We start from the raw sequence: 12,138 nt of genomic DNA, 5'->3' as shown, positions 1-12,138 counted from the left end.
CTTTTGCATATGTATTTTATTCAGAGCAAATGCTTTTAATCTTCCGAAACGACTGCATATACGAAGAATTGCATTGAATACAAAGAAACATGTGTTTCGTTCGGAACAACACTTGCGCGTCTTCCTAACAACGACACCGAAGAGTCTCGAACAATATCAAACAGCAACAAGCATTCGTCAGTAACGTTTCGCTTAAACATGTGTCCCATAATTTTTCTGAATCGTTCGTTGCACACATTATTCCCAAACGTTCGTCGCAACCACGTGCAAAACAAGGCACCGATCCGAACATGTTAACATTTTCAAAAGGTTCGGAGGATCTGTAGAATTTTCTCCTTCTCCGAATGTGGCACACGAAGGTGCCGGTCAGGACACGAAGGGTCAAAGGGCAAACCCGGTACTCAAAGCTCTGGACTCTAAACACGAGCACGTCGTGTATCACCGTTTGAACGAGCATCGACGAGACACGTACCACGACGATCAAATCGAACCGCGGTTAGCGAAGTGACAGCCGTTGATTACCGTGTACTGGCAATTTTCCGCGGCCACGGAAACGCCGCGCCGCGCCGCGAGCACGAGCGTCGAAGAGAAAGAGAGACCGAGCGGAGCCGAAGCCGAAGCCGAGCGCTCACGCGACGAGCGTGCGCTTACACGTATGCGCGTACTGCAACTGGCTGCACTCGCGGAGATCGCGCGCGGAACACGGGCCTGGCTCGGGCTCGGGACCGTATGTCGCATGTTCCGTTCCCCGTTGCACCGCTGGAACGACCTCTTCCACGTCAGAGGTGATCGTTGCTGGGTCTGTCCCCGTGAACGATCTCCGCGCAGCGGCTTTTCGCCGAGCAACGACGCCCGCCTTCAACGCTGTCATTGTGTCCCTTTTATATCTCTGATCATCTTCACCGAACGATCCTCCCGCCTCGGGAACAGTCGAGGAAACTGTGCATCTTCTTTCTTCAAATCGTGGATATTTAGCTGCATCGCAGTTGCGTACAGTGCAACTGTTTAATACCGGGTCTTGGTAACAGCGACTGCTTCATTGAAACGATTTTTATCACGGTCCTAATTATATCCTAATATGGTCTAACAATGTCCTGATAAAGTCCCCATATGCCCAACGAAATGAATTTATCGAATGGGTCCCCAGTAATGAATTTTAATAATTTGTGGAAGTTTTTGTCCCTTAAGATCTTTCAATCTGTAACAAACATTTTTTATAATTCTCAAGTCAGAAACTGAAGAGTTGCTTTATATTTTGAGAAAATAAAGAGCTGGTATGTATTCCATGATTTTTGTTACCGTTGAACCGCGTATCTTTATGCGAAATAAAAATTGTGTGCATCGAGTCTAATACTTGAATTCCTTGAGTCTGTTTACTGCTTTAAATTTCACTTACTCATTTTCGTCGTAAATGCATAAAATCATCGTTCCAGATACCAAGATGCACCTCGAACGACAGCGAATTTTATTCGCCCGAATACCTCGGTCATTTAATTCCTAATTCGCTTAAAAGTCTCGAGATACCTGAAACGACAGGAAACTTTATTCTCCTGGAACTCCGCAGTCAACCCTTTTATTCCCGGTCCACTTGTAACGCGAAAGAACAGCCTCCTTTACGAACCCTCCCACGGTGGGAGCACTCACTATGAATCTTCCCCAGTTGAACCCCTCGGTGAACCTCAACGACGGTTCTCAAACGATATCCAGGAGACTGCGATCCCATTCTGGCGTCGCAGTTATCCTGGCGATCGCCGCAAATATCGTCGCGGCATTTCACGTGACGGCGATCGGGGATGCTGGGGACGTCGACCAGAGGGTTCCCAGAGAGCCGGCACGGGACTATAAACTACGCCGGTAGTGCAACGGAGTTGCTGCAGTCGCGACGATGCACTCCGAACGCCTGCTGTGCTTGCGTAACCAATCGAGCCTTGCGGTTTGTCGGCTGACATCGCGTTGTTGGCGGGAAGAATTATGAACTCGCCGACGAGAAATTGGTCTCGTTCTCCTCTCCCCTTTTCGACGGACCCTCAAGTTCATCGTTTGACCCCTCTTCGAAATCATTGTCCCTTCCAGACGCTAAAGAGTACCTCGGCCATCAACTTTTTTCTTCCATGACAAATTATAAATTTGGTGAACAATTCAACGCCGATTTTGCACACGAATTTACCTCGGAACTCCTCGACTTTGCTCGCGCGATGGCCGAGAGTCAGTTTCTCTTATGTTTATGATGATGCAAGAGCATCCTATCGAGTCCGCGCGTTATCGTCCATGTTCGATAAATCATGCGATAATCGCGGAAGATATTTCTACGCTCGAATTGCGAAAGCGATGACGTAAACTAGAAGAATGCAGAAAATTTTCCGTGATTCACCCTGTGGGACGTCAGAAGTTTTTGATTGATTAGGTGGATGCAAAGTTTTGAGTTAATTAGCGAGCCGAGAGCAGCACACCGAGTTACGAGCCGCGGTGAGATTTTTGTAATTCATTGGATAGCCGGAAAATCTCGTTCGATCAGACTGTCACTCCAGATTGATGTAACAACCGGTTCTTGTGCAACACGCTGCCAATGAAAGAGAAGGTAATGCGTGATTAGCGTCTCGGCGGACGCTTTAACAATCGGCCTTCCGAAGAACGGAAATTGCGATAACACCAATAACCGAGTAATCAAGATCAGAGGAGTTTACCTGGCGATCCGGTCAAGTGCATTCTGAACGTGCGTACATTCGTGGTTTCTTGCTCAACAAATAATTATCCTAAACACGCGGCCCACCGTGACGGTAAGGGAACACGTTTCCTAGACTGTATTATTTTAGGAATCCCCCCACCCCTCAATTTTATCTTTATCTTGTTCGCATTAAAGAGGTACAGCGTTTCTGTGGCTTAGAGACTCGTTTCGTTTGATCAAATAAGAATTACAGTGTTTACTCGATATATGACCAAAACACGGGTCTAGCCAGGGACATATTATACCACTGTATAATTTTGGATTCACTAATCCGCGTTATATGTCAGCAGCCCGAGTCTTGTGGTCTTTCGTGTGTCCTATGAGTTATCTGCCAAAGTCACAGTGGGGAAATGCTGCCGACGAGACCCTACTATTCTTTGATGAAGTGCCGAATGCAGAAAAGGACAGTGAAGCTCGAGAACATCTTTATTTTTTATTATTTCTTTACGGGACTTTCACCAATATAACAAATCATATTCGTGGCATTGTTCTGATTATCCCTCACGGGGTATATCCCTCGGCAGTGGGGATAGTTCTGGGGCTTTTATCGGCTAGGCATTTGGACATATATAAACACTGTAATCGTTAAATTACTTTCTAACGAAAGGGAAATATTATGGTGATTTTTAATATTCATAAACCCCTTTGTGTATTCTTTAATAATCTTCACAATCTTTCTCCCGGTTAGTGTGACTCTTAGTGAACAGAAATCCTCTGTTCTTTTAGAAATCTTCCCATAATGAAGTACAGTTATGAATCTTCCTTTTGGACGATGCTGCTTTCATTAATAGAAGGACTGACGTACGTCCTTCTAATTAGTATAAGTCCTTCTAATAATTCCCTTTCTCCATAAATAAAAATGTCTTCTTCTAGAAATCTTACACTCGCCAATTGCAAACGATTCTTTTGAACGTTGCTTCTTTTGCTGAAAGAAGAACTGATCATTAGAAGAGTTAATGATCAGTAAAGTTACTTAACACGATCCTATTCCTACGAACCTAATGGCACTTCTCCCCCTGTTCTTCCTCTTTTAAAAATCCTCCAAAACGAAGTGCATCTTCAAACTTTCCCCCCGCGAAGCCTATCGCCAAACCTTTCTGTTTCCCATCAATAACGCGCAGCAATCTTTACGAACCTCTTCAAAAACGCTCTTATCACGAAACATTTCAACTCTGCTTCGCTCTGAAGAGTCTCGCCGTTATTTATAGTGAGAGAAAAATCGTGCTGAAGTTTCCGAAGTCCATCGACGAGATACAGCAAACTTTGTTCTACCGAACTTCGCAGTCAACCATTTTATTCCCGGTCCATTTCGAACGCGAATGAATGGCCTCGTTTATGAACTTTTCTGTCGAACCCCTCGATGGATCTCGCATTACATATGTTGACGACGTAAACCCCACTTAGCACATAATACACTGATTTAGCACATAATCCATTCTTTTGCTGTCTTTTCTCTCTGACAGATATTTACGAAATCTTCCCAAGCAAACTTTTTCCCACTACAGTGATTTCTCTATACAGGGTCATCCGTTTTTAAACGGCCAAACGTCAACCAGCTATAGAGGACCCCAAATGGAACAACTTTCACCCCTAACACTTTTTTTGATTCGAAGTTATTTCATTCAGTCTCCACGGCGTGCCCCATGTCAAAAAAAACCAAGATCCAAAGGTCATACAAAAAAGTTGACTGAATAAAAAAGATGCCCCTATTTATTTTAAACCAAACAAAGGAAAAATCATCGAGATACATAATTGCAGTCCTAATATATTTAATCTTAAGTGAACGCAAAAAATGACGGGCTTTTGCAATTATCTAAAAATCAAGACCGAATCCAAAAAAGTGTTAGGGGTGAAAGTTGTTTCATTTGGGGTCCTCTATAGCTGGTTGACGTTTGGCCGTTTAAAAACGGATGACCCTGTATATGTCGCCAAGGCCTGGATGATAAACGTCGCGGAATTATCCCCACTACCGCGGGACGCCGAGGAGTGTAAACATAACACGGCTCGGGTATGCCTCCTGGACGATACACGACACTGGCAAGACCCGTGTTCTTGACATATATCCAGAACTCATTGTACATCAAAATTCTTGATTTATGTCTCCTTTATGAACCTTTCTGTTGAACCCCCCTTTGAATGACTCGGCCGGTGGTCTCTTGCTCAATAAATAATTATCCTAAACACGTGGCGGGAAAGAAACACGTTCCCCAGTCGGACTCACGGAAAAATTCGCTGAAAAAACCGCTCGCCTTCAGCGAAACGTCAGCTTATTACGCATTCAGACCGAAAACCGACGTCGGCTAATCACTCCGGCAATCGCCTGTTTCACAATCTCGAATGTTACATCTGTAATTTGCTCGCGGTGCGCGTCTATGCGCACACAGTCACCGATAGACTCAATTATCGCCCAGGGGCGTTGGAAAAAAAAATGAACAAAATCTATATGCAATCCGCTCGCATCGCTATGATTTACGGCGCACGAAAAGCGAAGTAGAGAAACTTCGACGGTACGAAGGAGTTTGCTCACTTTTGTTTTAATATTTATAACTTCTGCGATTATGTCGGACAAAACTAATTTAGAAGGAAGAGCAGAGAGAGAGGGGGGGGAGAGCGTCACCGTGAATTATTCGCAATAAATTCGGCTTTATGCACTCTTCGGTGTCAGGAGGAAATGGTTTTAGTCTTGCGGATAGTTTATGGTCGCTGACACCGCGAAACTGTCGAAACTTTTCATTCATTCGAATTTGCATAGCTGAATTGTTCATCTGCAAGTTGGAAGATTGTAGTTGGGCAGCCTGTTCGTGAATTGCTCTACAAGAACTTGTGCAAGATATTTTTGTGGTAGAGAAGAGAATTTATGTATTCCGATTAGACAGCGGATTTTATGCATTTTTATGCAGATGAATTTCATATCACCGGTATTTCCAATCCAAAGATTAAGAGGTGAAATCAATTTTTATGTACCTCTCCTTTCTTGATTGTGATTTACATGAACAATTTTTCTTTTGCATAAAGGTCCGCTAATCATGATGTTCAACCAAGAAGGACGTCTTCGCGCCTAGAAGCTTAACAGATTCGATCCCCGACACCTGAACTTAGGCGTCTCCCGAAAGATCTGCAATGGATGTGCGCGCAAGCGACGTCTCGTGCACCTCTTCAGACATCCGGCAGACGTCCCCGAAGCATCGGAGACAATGCCCAATCGCGATGATTCAGCGGCTTTAATTGCCGGGCGCGAAAGATTCCAGGCCACGTCGAACGCATAAATTGCATTCCGCGAAACATCCGATCGGTATGCAATTACGGGCGAGGAGAGACAGGTCGCTGGACAATGTCTCATAACTCAGAGGGAACTTCCTTATGACTCCATTGTGCGACGTCCTTGCACAATGGACGTCGGGCCGATGCTCGGCCGCCAAGAAATATGGCCGCGATGATGCGCGGCTGTCCCTCTTCCTCTCGTCTTCTTCTTCACCAATCTTCCCCGGCTCGGATGTTTACATGTGTCGGCACCGGCCAGAAAAGGGACTCGTTCGCCTCGTGCAAACGACTGGTGCATTACCCGGGTACAGCGGGTACCGCGGGTCGTATGCAGTTCCGCGGCACTCGCGTGGGTCGGCCCGAGAGCGCAGCCTTTTTCACCGCGATCCTTGCGCTACGTGCAGTGTCCTGTGTATGGTACGTGGTCGGGACGCACGTGGGTGTCGTGCCCACCTTCCTCTTTTGCCTCACGTGTTATCCCGCGATGAATGTCTCTCCTTGATGAATTTCTTTGCACCGTTCACCGGCGAGTCTCCCGCGAGTCCTAGCGCTCGGGATTGTTTATTGTACGAGGTTTCCTGCAGCCCGCGGCAGCGTCATTGATTTCCTGGGGCACACCTGACTCCCACCGAACCGTTTCGCATTGTTTCAACGTGTTCCGGTTGTTCGTTGACCCTATGTACAAGCAGAATTTTCGCAGGTCACCTCAGGTATTGGCACGCTCAGGCGTATTGATTTGGCTACAGTAGGTTCTCGTTAACTTCACTCGAAAACCCGTACACTCCGGACGTTCTTAATGGGGATTCGTGCACGTATGCAATACCTTAATAGCTAATAGAATTAAACAATTAAAGTAATAAAATAATCACATTCTGTTCAGGTCGTTCACTAAAAACACGAAAGACGTCGAAAAGTGTACCGTACTTTTTTCGACCAAGGACTGTACTTATTATTTGCACAGGGAATAACGTGCATATTTCAGCTTACACTCGGCGCAAGCTGCGTTTCGAGCACATGTACTATCAGTTACGCGACAGGCCGGGTATTCTCGGTGACGACCTCGCACCTATGGCCTCAATTGTAGAATAATCACTCGGTTTGACAGGTTTGATTGTTCCAGCGGTGACCGGTGCTAAAAGACCGCGCATGTTTATGCAAATGCTCGTTTCCGCGGACGGTACGACAAAAAGAGGAATAAAAAGAACGATGAATAATGAATGAACTAGTTCACCGGCCAGCAATCGTCGAATCTACGAGAGTCGCGCAATGAACATAGGACCTCGGCTATGTAATACTATAGCTAATGGATGAACGTAAGCGCGATTAAGTGGAAGTAGGAGCTCCAGTTTGGAACGCACGTGGATTGTTTTCGCGGTTGATTGACGAGGCGTCACGCCGCTATCGGGTGTTATAAAGTCGGGCCGCAGCTCTTTTTCTTTCCGTGAACGTTATCGGAACGGTCGAACGGTGTTTGCGCGAGCGTGTGTGCGTTATTATGGCTTGGATTTTAATGCCACAGGGTACGTGGCTCGCCTCGCAACAGCTCCGAACGATGGCTTGGCAAATAATAACGCCATGTTGGCTCACGGGGTAAAAGACTAAATAGTATCGCGGAGAAAGAAAAATTCGAGAGAAAGACGTCGCTTGCTCTGGTCTCTTTCTGATCGCAGAACAATTTTATCGAAAATTTATCGACGTGTAACAATCTGTTGAAGTTGTAGATTATTCAGAAAATTTTTTGGAATACAGTAAGATGAAAAAGAAGGGAGATAACTATCATAACCGAGCTATATTTTGTTCATTGTTAGCTACGATGTCCAGGAAGCTGGGTTACTCTCTTATAGCCCAGGAGCAGGTGCAGCATGCAACTGCATCGTGCTTTGTCATTAAACGATCACTTCGCATAAGTAAATCCTTTAGAACACTGCAGGGTTATAAAAGGAGGATCCGAGGCTTCGAGGGAATCAATAGGCTCTGTTCGTACATTTTTCAAAAATCGGCTCTTATTCGATTGAATTAAACTGTGTGAAACACAGGTGTTTGGAATGTAGAAAGCAGTGCCAGAATTTAATTACAGAATCTCCGAACGAAATGTTATTCTCGCGACGGATCGGAAGCGCAGATATTGGCGCCGGATATTGCATTTTTGGCCGTACTGGCAGCGGTGTCGAGTGAAAACGCCGTGGATCGAAGGGAATGCAAACACCGACGAACAATGTGTGCTCATGCACACGCCCACTTCGCTTAGAGTGGGTGGCCGATCGGCGCGGGAAAAGCTCGAGTGCACGAACCGTGCTCGCCTCTCCTGGACCCGGCTCCCTTAACCTTTTGGTTCGCCATGGCTTTCGACCTTCGAAACCGACGCTCGATGGGGTTAACAGCCGACGATCTTGAAACTGGACTGCACGGATCAGAAATAGCCCCTCGTACATACGTTCCAACGATTATTTGTTCAGGCGATTCCCTTCTCTGTCTCTTGGCCAGCGTTCCGCGGGTCTGTGTCAACAACGGGAATAAAATATGCGCGCCCGGCTATTTTCGAATTAACGACGACAGACCCATCGCCCTTCGACGATTAAACAAATACCCCGGATAATTTACTGCTCGGACAGTTCCTAGACTACGACGGACTGTAAACCGTGTTTGTATACAAACACTTCGGCGGTGACCGATTGACAAAACTGTTGATCGATGTCGGTTGGGTTCTCGGAATTTTTTTCTCATTACAGTGAATTCTATTGCCAGCGTCGTGTATCGTCCAGCAGACATAACCGAGCCGTGTTATGTTTACATTCCTCGGCGTCCGAGGCCTCTCGAGCATCGTGGCCCCTGAGTGAGTACACCCCACGGTAGTGGGGATAATTCCGCGATGTTCATCATGCAGGCGTTAGCGACATATACAGAGAAATCACTGTGATTCTTAACCATGGCAAGAATTCATACGATGCAAACAAATTCAGTAAAAAAATATCTTGAATAATAATATACAAACTTTTCGTGGCGCCTCAAGTGGAAATATCCACTAACAATTGCAATAAACATGCCTCCCACTTCGATCACTCAACATTCGTGAATTCTCCGGAGTTCAAAATAATTGTGAAAAAATTATCAACAAACGCGACAACTGTCTGGTGCAATTCAGAACACTTTTATTCAGCCTCTCCTCATCCCCAATATCCGCTCGACCTTTCCGTCGCTGACGTAGCAGATCGTCGTCGCAGAATCCTCGGTCAAAGCCCCCTTCGTCACCCTAATTAGCAGCGTCTACACGAGGGTATAAAGAATGAATGGATCCTCGGGCTTCGTAGGCGGTCCCTTATCTCCCGGTAGTACTACGAACGCTTTCCGTGTTTACAGCCGATAACCCGGCAATCGATAAGAGAGATGACGGTGTGCGTCGATCGCCTCACTGACCCGCATGCGTGTGTGCGCGTGGTATGCAAATGTGTTTACGTTTACAGTGACCCCCCCCCCCCCCTCCCACCGCAGACACGTTCGCTCGCGGGATACGTCGCGGCGTGTTAGCTCAGAAGTCATACACCGTCGTCGTCGACGGGCCCGGATAAATTCGTTCGAGAGCCGATCGAACAGCCGATCGTTTCGGCGACGTGACCCAATTCGACGCCATGAATAATAACGAGGCCGAATCGTCCTCTGAGTTACGACTTTCTTCGGGTGCATCCCGCGCGTTTTTTACGCGTTAACCCAGTTCCGACGGATCCAGCAGCGATCATTGCCGGGGAGACGTTTAACCCGACTGTACCTAAACAGTCTTCTCGGTAAATTTGTTCAGTATAGATAAATTATGGCTGAAACAAAATTGCTCCCGCGTCCTACATGTGCTGGAACGACAAGAAAATACTGAGGTTGAACAATTTAACACTAGATTTACAGGGCCCGTAAAAATGACGGATTCTAATATTTTTAACTTACGAAAACAAATTGATTTCTTTGAGTGTATATTATATTTAAAAAATGGCTACAAACTTTGATAGATACGTTCATGTTACTTTTATAAAATAATGTGAAATAGTCATTTTTAGTGCTGCGTAAACCTAGTATTAAACATAGCAAAATTATTTGGCCACTTGTAAAGAATGATTAGAGTCGATAGAATTAAAAAATAGGTGTTGGCAAAAATTGAAAGAATTTCTCAAGTGCCTACTGGAGCGACAGAAAAATGTCGATTTGAAACATGGTAAACTAACTGTCCTCCTAACTGTCTAATAAACATTTTAGAATTATATGTTCTGAAATTGTTACATCACTGGACTGCAGAGTATTATGACAACGGAAATGTCAAGAAGACGAAGGGATGATAGTGTCAGCATAAATTATACTTTTCAAGTTGAGATGGATAGGCTTACAATTGGTTACGTCACGTTCAACATACATTAATTCGATTGTGTTCGGGTTTGGACTGTATCGATTAGATCGCGTTAATTACGTTAGGATAGGCTTCGATTGGTTAGGTAACACAAGTTTACATTAGGTCTGAATTACTAGTGTTAAGTCTGTGACATGTCAGGAATAGGTCTCGAATAGTTTTCATTGTCTAGCGTAGATCCAGTTTAAGCTCTTACTGCATTGTTCAGGTCTGGGTTAGGCGATTCGTGAGTATTCTGTTAAGCTGTGCTTGGGCTCAAATAGTAATTCAAATAGTAATTTTACATTAAGTCTGATTGGGTCTGTTCGATCTGATAGGATGTACCGATTCCGTGAATTTCCGATAGATCCTGCTCAAGCAAGGATCAAGACACAGCTTGATCTCATCATCGAAACAGCGTGGAAGTGTATATCATCGAAAGTAATTTATATCCGCGAAACAAATGAATCCCCAACGCCGAGATTTTCCGGTTACGATGTGTCATCAGTCTCCAATAAACCCAGAAAAGTTTCACTTCGATCAGGAACACCCAAAAGATTATGGTACCGTTCAAGGCTTCGCGGATTACGGTGATCGATCGGCTAAGCTTGTCCGACACGATCAAGCATTCGGATTTAGAGTAATCCCTTAATCCTACAGTGTTCCAGCGGTTTGTTTTTTTTTTTTTTGCACAAATTGCATGTCTACGATTCCCGAGGTATTTAGGTTGAAACGCATGGGGAATGGAGATGTTCCAGTGTGAACGGTGCTTAATATCGATCAGAAGAAGAAGAAGAAGCTGAGATCTGGAGGAGGCTTGACAAGAAGAAGAGTGGAGGGATGAGAGGTGAGGCCAGCCGAGGTTGTTCGCCGATGTTATGGTAGCCGTGGCTTCAAGGTCGCCCGGGATCACCGCGAGGACGCTGAGGCCATCGGGCCAATCAGAACGAGGCTGAGTCGCGCGGTTCTTTGAAAAACTCCGAGCGCATGTTACGTTTTTGTTGGCCGCTCGCCGTTCCTGCCATTAAGAACACGACGAAGGAAACGGGCGAGCACCGTTTCTTCTCTATCGTTACATCAGCGAATCTCTTTAGCTCCCTCCCGAAGGTGATTAATCTTCCTGCCCTGAATTATTCAGCCAGGTCGAGTCGATTCTCGACGCACGTACCTGCGCCACGGAAAAAATCGTAAATACGCAATTCCTGCGCTCCTGCTAAGTTGCCGCTATTATTTTAATCGGATTTATTAGGCCAGTTGGCCGATAGACTTCTCAAGGATTTTTAAGTTCCGTCGGATAGAGGTTCTCCGAGGTTCATTAAGATTCATGATCCTTGAAATATTTTTCAGCTTGGGTTCAGCAGAAAGCCTTAGAGGATATTCATGATTGCTAAAGAGACATTTTGGAGAGCCATTGATGTCTTTCCTAGATCCTGCACACTTTAAATGATCATCACACGGTTCGCTCAAAATAGTTACAAGGACTTTAGTAGGCCAGTTTCATGTGCATAAGGGTTTATGATCCTTGAAGAATGTTCTAAGCCAGATATGATCTAGATCGTAAATCCTTGTATCTTCACGGTACTTCGAGGAATTTTCAAGAACCACCGGTATCATTCTCAAAAGATCTTCAAGATTAGAGTTGTTACAAGGATTTCATTGAGCTTGCTTTATGCTCATAAAAAATCATAATCCTTGAAGAATTTTCTAGGTTCGATCTAATCTTATTCGTAAACGATCTTCGTTGCTAACTTAGAGGAACTTTTAGGATGTCTTGAAGGTATTTTCC

The 12,138-nt window shown here is 45.2% G+C and overlaps 1 protein-coding gene and 1 long non-coding RNA gene across 10 annotated transcripts in view; both read right to left on the bottom strand.

Annotated features, from left to right (window-relative positions):
* Nucleotides 1-12,138, bottom strand: part of By (focal adhesion protein tensin) — a 247,087-nt gene that overhangs the window by 114,552 nt on the left and 120,397 nt on the right. Inside the window, exon 1 of one of the 9 annotated variants that reach the window (XM_076788306.1) lies at nucleotides 473-487. The exons of the other annotated variants lie outside the window; for them this stretch is intronic. The gene's annotated coding sequence lies outside the window, so the exon portion shown is untranslated. Of the gene's footprint in view, nucleotides 1-472; nucleotides 488-12,138 lie in introns of those variants that run through there. 9 annotated transcript variants of the gene reach the window in all.
* Nucleotides 917-2,024, bottom strand: LOC143354349 (uncharacterized). Its single transcript, XR_013082318.1, has 3 exons — nucleotides 1,397-2,024; nucleotides 1,047-1,198; nucleotides 917-1,001 (listed from the first exon to the last, which is right to left on the bottom strand). It is a non-coding gene; the product is annotated as an uncharacterized LOC143354349 (long non-coding RNA).

This window comes from Halictus rubicundus, chromosome 1, assembly GCF_050948215.1.
Source record: "Halictus rubicundus isolate RS-2024b chromosome 1, iyHalRubi1_principal, whole genome shotgun sequence".
Lineage (NCBI taxonomy): Eukaryota > Metazoa > Arthropoda > Insecta > Hymenoptera > Halictidae > Halictus > Halictus rubicundus.
Note: the sequence above shows the minus strand (reverse complement) of the source record. Positions and strands in the feature narration are given on the sequence as shown.